Source organism: Indicator indicator, chromosome 11, assembly GCF_027791375.1.
Source record: "Indicator indicator isolate 239-I01 chromosome 11, UM_Iind_1.1, whole genome shotgun sequence".
NCBI classification, from domain to species: Eukaryota; Metazoa; Chordata; class Aves; order Piciformes; family Indicatoridae; genus Indicator; species Indicator indicator.
In genome coordinates this window covers 27,255,456-27,262,028 of record NC_072020.1, presented here as the reverse complement: position 1 = coordinate 27,262,028, position 6,573 = coordinate 27,255,456, and positions in this window count along the sequence as shown.

Here is a 6,573-nt window from a genome sequence, read left to right as displayed (position 1 = left end):
CACTTCCATTGGATAGATAGAAATGTTTAAGAACTATTACCCAAAACAAAGTGGAGTACTCTGCACATTCTGCGTTCGGCAGTGGGGGCAGTTGCTGGGCTGTCTGGCTGCTGTTTCTTCTTCTCTTCTGGCTGAAGATAGCACGTACTGACCTTGGCAGCTAAGTTAACAACTTTCTGCTTAACAAACTCTGCTTCTCTGTCCAGGGGAGGTCTGGGGGGAAGCTCCTGGGAGAGAGAGGCCCCTTTGGGAGGGTCCCCTTGGGGGGAAGCAAAGGGAGATCGGTTGTGCTTTTCTGTTGATTGTATATATTTGTAAGTGTTGTGAATTTTGTATATTTGTACATATTCATTGCATTTCATCATAGATTTTAGACTCTGCTTGTAAATACAGCCTTCATTTGCTTCCAGACTGGGCTAGCCTGGTTACTTGTTGGTGGGGGGGGGGTGGAATTTCAGCTCACACCGACACAGACAGATATCACAGAATCACGAAATGTTAGGGGTTGGAAGGAACCCCCAGAGATCACCAAGTCCACCCCCCCTGCCAAAGCAGTATCACTTACGGCAGGCCCCACAGGAACATATCCAAGCAGGTTTTGAATCTCCAGAGGAGACTCCGCAACCTCTGTGGGCAGCCTGTTCCAGTGCTTCTTCACCCTCACTGTAAAGAAGTTTCTCCTCATGTTGAGCTGGAACCTCCTGTGTTCTAGCTTGTACCTGTTGTTCCTTGTGCTATCACTGGGCACCACCAAAAAGAGACCATCACCTTCATCTTGATACCCAGCTGTTGATAAGATCCCCTCTCAGCCTTCTGAAGACTAAACAGCCTCAGGTCTCTCAGTCTCTCTCCATAGGAGAGATGTTCAAGTCCCACAGTCATCCTGATAGCTCTCCCTTGGACTCTCTTCAGCAGATCCCTCTCTCTCTTGAATTGGGAAGCCCGAAACTGGAGACAGTATTCCAACCTGTAATTCCTAGTTCCTTAAAGAAGCAAGTCTCTTTATTCAACTTTACATATGTCTCAGGTGTATTTTTGTAGTATCTTTTTTTTTCTTCACTTTCCCCACCTGTAGAGTTGCACTGAGCCATTTCTTTGCTGGAATTTAATACTGCAGTTAGAGCAATGAGGTGATTTCCACATACAAAATCCTGAATTGAGAGAGGTGCATTTACTGGAAGTCAACCATACTACAACTTACCGAAATCAAGAAGTGTTCACCAATAGCATCCCAAACAGTAATCAGATACAGCAGGTGGAATCATACAGAGTAATAACAAATGCTGCTCAGTAAAAGCTAGTGATGCTTCTGCAACAATTGCAGAATGTCTGGGACCTCAGGGTGAGATGCTGTTTCCCCTACAAATATCTGATTTTACTGCCTTCACAGGATTCATACAGCAATTGGAGTATTGTGTTTAAAAGTTCAGCATATAAGGGGATTTCTTTCCTTGCCCTGGTGAAAAGTGTCTCATTTCTTCTTTTACACATATGTGTGTCTGTTTATTTTGACTAATCAAATAATTGGAAATTAACTGCAATCCCAAGGTCTGCTCATATAATCCAAAACTAATTACTTAATACAAGTGTTATTTCTTAGTTATGCAAAAAGGTTTCCCTTTTGTAGCTATGATTTTACCAATATACATTTTTCTGTATTGAGCCATAAGGTCTCCCCTAAGCCTCCTTTTCTCCAGGTTAAACAACCCCAGTTCACTCAGCCACTCCTCACGTGCCTCGGGCTCTACAGCCTTCACCAGTTTTGTTGCTCTTCCTCCAGCCCAAGATGTCCCAGGTGATGTTCTCCCCAGCAAACTGGCATAGCTCAGGATTTTTATACTGTTCCTGGTTCATTCATCCTAGCTCCACTTGGCCCACACCCTGGTCACATTACAATGCATATGTGACTGCCAGGTGTGCTATCTCAGTGAGCAGAGCTCACACATCAGGTGGGTTGTTCAGGATGATCTTATCTTTGTTGAGGCACTTCTCACCTTCTTAATGTAATCATCCCTTTCACAAGGTGATTTACATGTTCAAGAGAGGATTCCCTCACATGGGTTTATGAAAGGCAGGTTCTGCTTGACCAGTCTGATCTCCTTCTATGACAAGGGAACGTACTTAGTGGCTGTTGTTTTCCTAGGCTTTAGTAAAGCCTTTGACACCATTTCCCACAGCATTCTCCTGAAGAAACTTTCTGCTCATGGCTTGGACAAGCATACACTTTGCTAGGTAAAAAACTGGCTTGATGGCCAAGCCCAAAGTCTTAAAGACCTTTAAACACAACCAGGCTTGGGGACTCAACCACCTCTCTGGGCAGGTTCCAATACCTGACCACTCTTTCCCTGAAAAAATGTTTCCTAATGTCCAGTCTAAATCTACCCAGTTGTAGCTTGAGGCCATTCCCGCTTGTTCTATCACTAATTGCCAGTGAGAAGAGACCAGCACCAGCCTCTGCACAACGTCCTTTCAGGTATTTGTGGACAGCAATGAGGTCTCCCCTCAGCCTCCTCTTTTCCAAACTAACCATCCCCAGCTCCTTCAGTTGCTCTTCATAAGATGTTTTCTCCAGTCCCTTCCCCAGTTTCATTGCCCTCCTCTGCACTCACTCCAGCACCTCCACATCTCTCTTGTATTGAGGTGCCCAAAACTGAACACAATACTCAAGGTGTGGCCTCACCAGAGCTGAGTACAAGGGGACAATCACCTCCCTACTCCTACTGAACACAGCAGTTTTGATACAAGCCAGGATGCCATTGGCTTTTTTAGCCACCTGGGCACACTGCTTGCTCATATTCAGTTGCTTGTCGATTAGAACCCCCAAGTCCCTTTCTGCCAGACAGCTCTCCAGCCACACTTCCCCAGGCTGGTAGCATTGCTACCACAGCTCTGTCCAGAGGGATCTGGATCAATGGGTTGATACCAATGATATGAGGTTCAACAAGGCCAAGTGCCAGGTCCTGCACTTGAGTCACATCCACCCTATGCAACACTACAGGCTTGGGGAAAGCTGCCCAGCAGAGAAAGACCTAGGTCTGAATATGAAGCAGGAGTGTGCCCAGGTGGCCAAGAAGGCCTACAGCATTCTAGCTTGTGTCAGAAATAGTGTGACCAGCAGGACTAAGGAAGTGATTGTCCCCCTGCACTCGACACTGCTGAGGCTACACCTGAATACTGGGTTCAGCTTTGATCCCCTCACTACAAGGATGTTGAGGTGCTGCAACAAGTCCAAAGAAGAGCAACATGACTGGTGAAGGGTGTGGAGCCCGAGGCACATGAGGAGTGGCTGAGTCAACTGGGATTGTTTAGCCTGGAGAGAGAAAAGGAGGTTTAGGGAAGACCTTACTGCTCACTACAAATCCCCAAAAGGAGGTTGTAACAATGTGGGTGGCAGTCTCTTTTCACAGGTTAACAAGTGCTAAAATGAAAGGAAACAGTCTCAAGTTGCACCAGCAGAGGTTTAGACTAGATATTGGGGAAAATTTCTTCACTGAAAGGGTTGTAAAGCATCGGAACAGGCTGTCCAGGGAAGCAGTTGAGTCATCATCCCTGGAAATACATGAAAGGCATACAGATGGGGCACTCAGGGATATGGTTTTGTGTTAGACTTGGTAGTTCTTAGGTTAATGATTTGACTCTTGAGAGTCTTTTCCAGCCTAACTGATTTTATGGTTAGAAGTTTTTTTTATAATTCATTCTCTTTATACAGACAAAACTTCCCTACTGTTAACCCTACTTATAAAGTCAGGCAACAAGGCTCAGTGTTTCTGATGAAGATTTTGAAGCAAAATACACAAAGATTTCAAATTGGAACTCTGTGCAGAGCAGCTTACCTGAACAAGAAAACTATTTTGGGTAGGATAAGTCAGACACAGAGGCCAATGAAGCCTGTGCTGGTCACATTGCACCAAGGAAATAAACCAAAACCTGCCATCCAATGCTGTACCCAGAAGGGCTACCTTTACACCAGCTTACATTAATTTTTCAGACACTGCAACGACTGGAAGTACTAAAAGCAGTTACCTAGCAAGAAAGTCCATCACAAAAGGTTACTGCATGCTCGAACGCCATGCCATCAACACCAGCATCTTTTGACACAAGAATATCAGCTCCCATCTGGCAGGTGCCATCTGGAGCCCTGGGAATCGTATCCAATTCTCTAACCACATTAATAATTCCCACAGCACTTTACAAGGAAGAAAAGCACCATTTCTGCTAGCATGGGGGTGGACCAATTGCAGGCTTTTTTTTTTTTTCTGGGACAGGTGCTTCAATTTTCCTCCTTTTTTTTTTAGCTTAAACCATCTATCATTTATTTGAAATTGGAGCTCGAAGTGTGTTGATAGGAAACTCTGAAAGAGAATTTGGGAGATGCAAATTTTTCGTTTGAACTTCAAATGGATCTGATGTTTCACAAGCTGACTGCTGGGATTGTCCCAACAGGAAGGAGGAGCAGGAGCAAACCCCAAAGCTCTTGCAGGTGTTTCCCAGTCTTGTTGAGAACACCTCAGCCACTCCACACCCTCTCAAGTCTAGTTACAGCTGAAGGCTGGGAGAACAGCAAAACACTCAGGCAGAAACTACCCGAAAACACATGAGACAGATACACTGACGAGCAGCTCATGCTTATTTGCTCTGCAAAACAACTGCAGCAAATGGAAGCATGGCTTCATAAGCCTGCAGGGAAAAACATTGGCTGTTTGATCCTGCAGTGTTTCGGTCCAGGAACCAGCCAAACATACTTCCATGGTACTGCACTTCATCTTGTAAGGTGCAGTAAGACTTTTTGTTTTGGGGAAGGCACCTCAGAAACAGATTTGGGGACATGTGGCTTTGCTAATAGCCCAAGTTTAGAGGCCTGTCAGCAGACATCTGTTAACATAAGCAGCTAAATTCAATAAAAAGTGTCAGTTTGAGAAGAAATTCCAGAGAGGCAACACTAATGGTAAGGAAAACACTGAGGACATTTGAGAAAGCTCACAAGGACAGGAAAAACCTTTTACAGTTCAAGAGCTCAAAACAAGATGAGTGATGACTTGCATTTAAAGGACAAAACAGTAAAAAAATTACTTCTAGTTATATTTGAAGTTCTGGCAGCATACCTTGAGTCAAAAACATGCTATAATCTATTGTTAAGAAACTGCCGAGCAGTTTTTAAGGAGAACTGGACCATAAATTTAGAATCACCATGAAGCATGCAGAAACACTTTGTGCTGAACAGATAAAGTTCACTTGCAATGCTGATAATTTTTTTTTTCCAGGTACTAGGAATACTTGCATTATTCCATTTAACAGCAATTACTTTTTGATTAATTTGCAATTAATTCAATACAAATTAGGAGTTTTATTATTTCCTAGCAAAGAACCACCAGGCTGTGAGAGGATGATGTCATAACTGATCTTGATTTGAATTTTGCATAATCTAGCACTACCAGGTTATGTTTAGCTCAAATGTATTTTCTTCATCTGGGGTGAGTAGTGGTGCAAGAACAACTTGGGGGAAAATAGCAAAGTGTTCTTTTTTTTTTAAGGGTATAAGCATCAACACAAAAGTAATCATGAAATGACAGTCTGGAACCTCTTTGTCTTGGTGTAAGAATAGACAATTACCAGAAATCTCTGCACAAATCACTAACTACAGAAGATACCTCATTTATTTAATCAGTCAGTTTTAAATTAGTAACATTTGTTAATTTTTTTTGCATATGTATGCAGCACATTCAGCATAACCTCACATAACTCAGAACTTTAAAGTCTTGCATTTCATTGCTATCAAAATGTAGTTTGACACAAAGTGGGGGGGGGGGAAGGCAAACAGACACCAATCAGCATTTCCACTGTCATTAACGTAAAAAGAATCACAAATCTAAATAATTGTCTAACAAGCTGTAAAGTTGTTTAGATGTAAATACAATGCATTTTTAGGCATAGTCAGAAAGAAGAACCAAATAAAATGTAAAAGCTCTATCTAGTCTTAAATCTGTATTTTAAAGGTTACACTTTGAGAATGCATTAAAAAAACAAATAAAACCTACCATTTAACCAATCATTTAAATCAACTGCTTAAAAACCCTGCAACTTCATGTAAGCATTTGCAACGAAGTACAGAAACTGCAGTTTCAGACAGTAAAACCCAAACTGTAGAAATAATGGTTTTAAGACTCTTCTAAAAAGCACTCCACACTGAAAAAAAGCAGGCAGGAAAACATCATCTGCTTTGGGATTCTTGTTTAGCCCACTTCCCAAGCTACTAGGCAAAACAAAAAGCAAGGATTTCAGGATCATTGCCTGTATAAATATTTCTATTATAGGCCCCAATGAGTTAAGCCATTAACTGTTAACATACAACAAATTTGGGGTAATTTGTCTAAGGAACAGGCAAGAGAAGCTAGCTAAACTCTGAAATTATCATTACCTGGTGCAAGGGAAGCCCTGCACTAACTGGGGTAACAAATTTTTCCTGAAGTCACAAACAGTAACTGAATTCTGCCCATATCCAGAAATAAGAAACCTTGACAAGACAAAGCAGTTACACACAAAAAAGTAATTTGACCTTAGTTGCTGCTGCAGTAT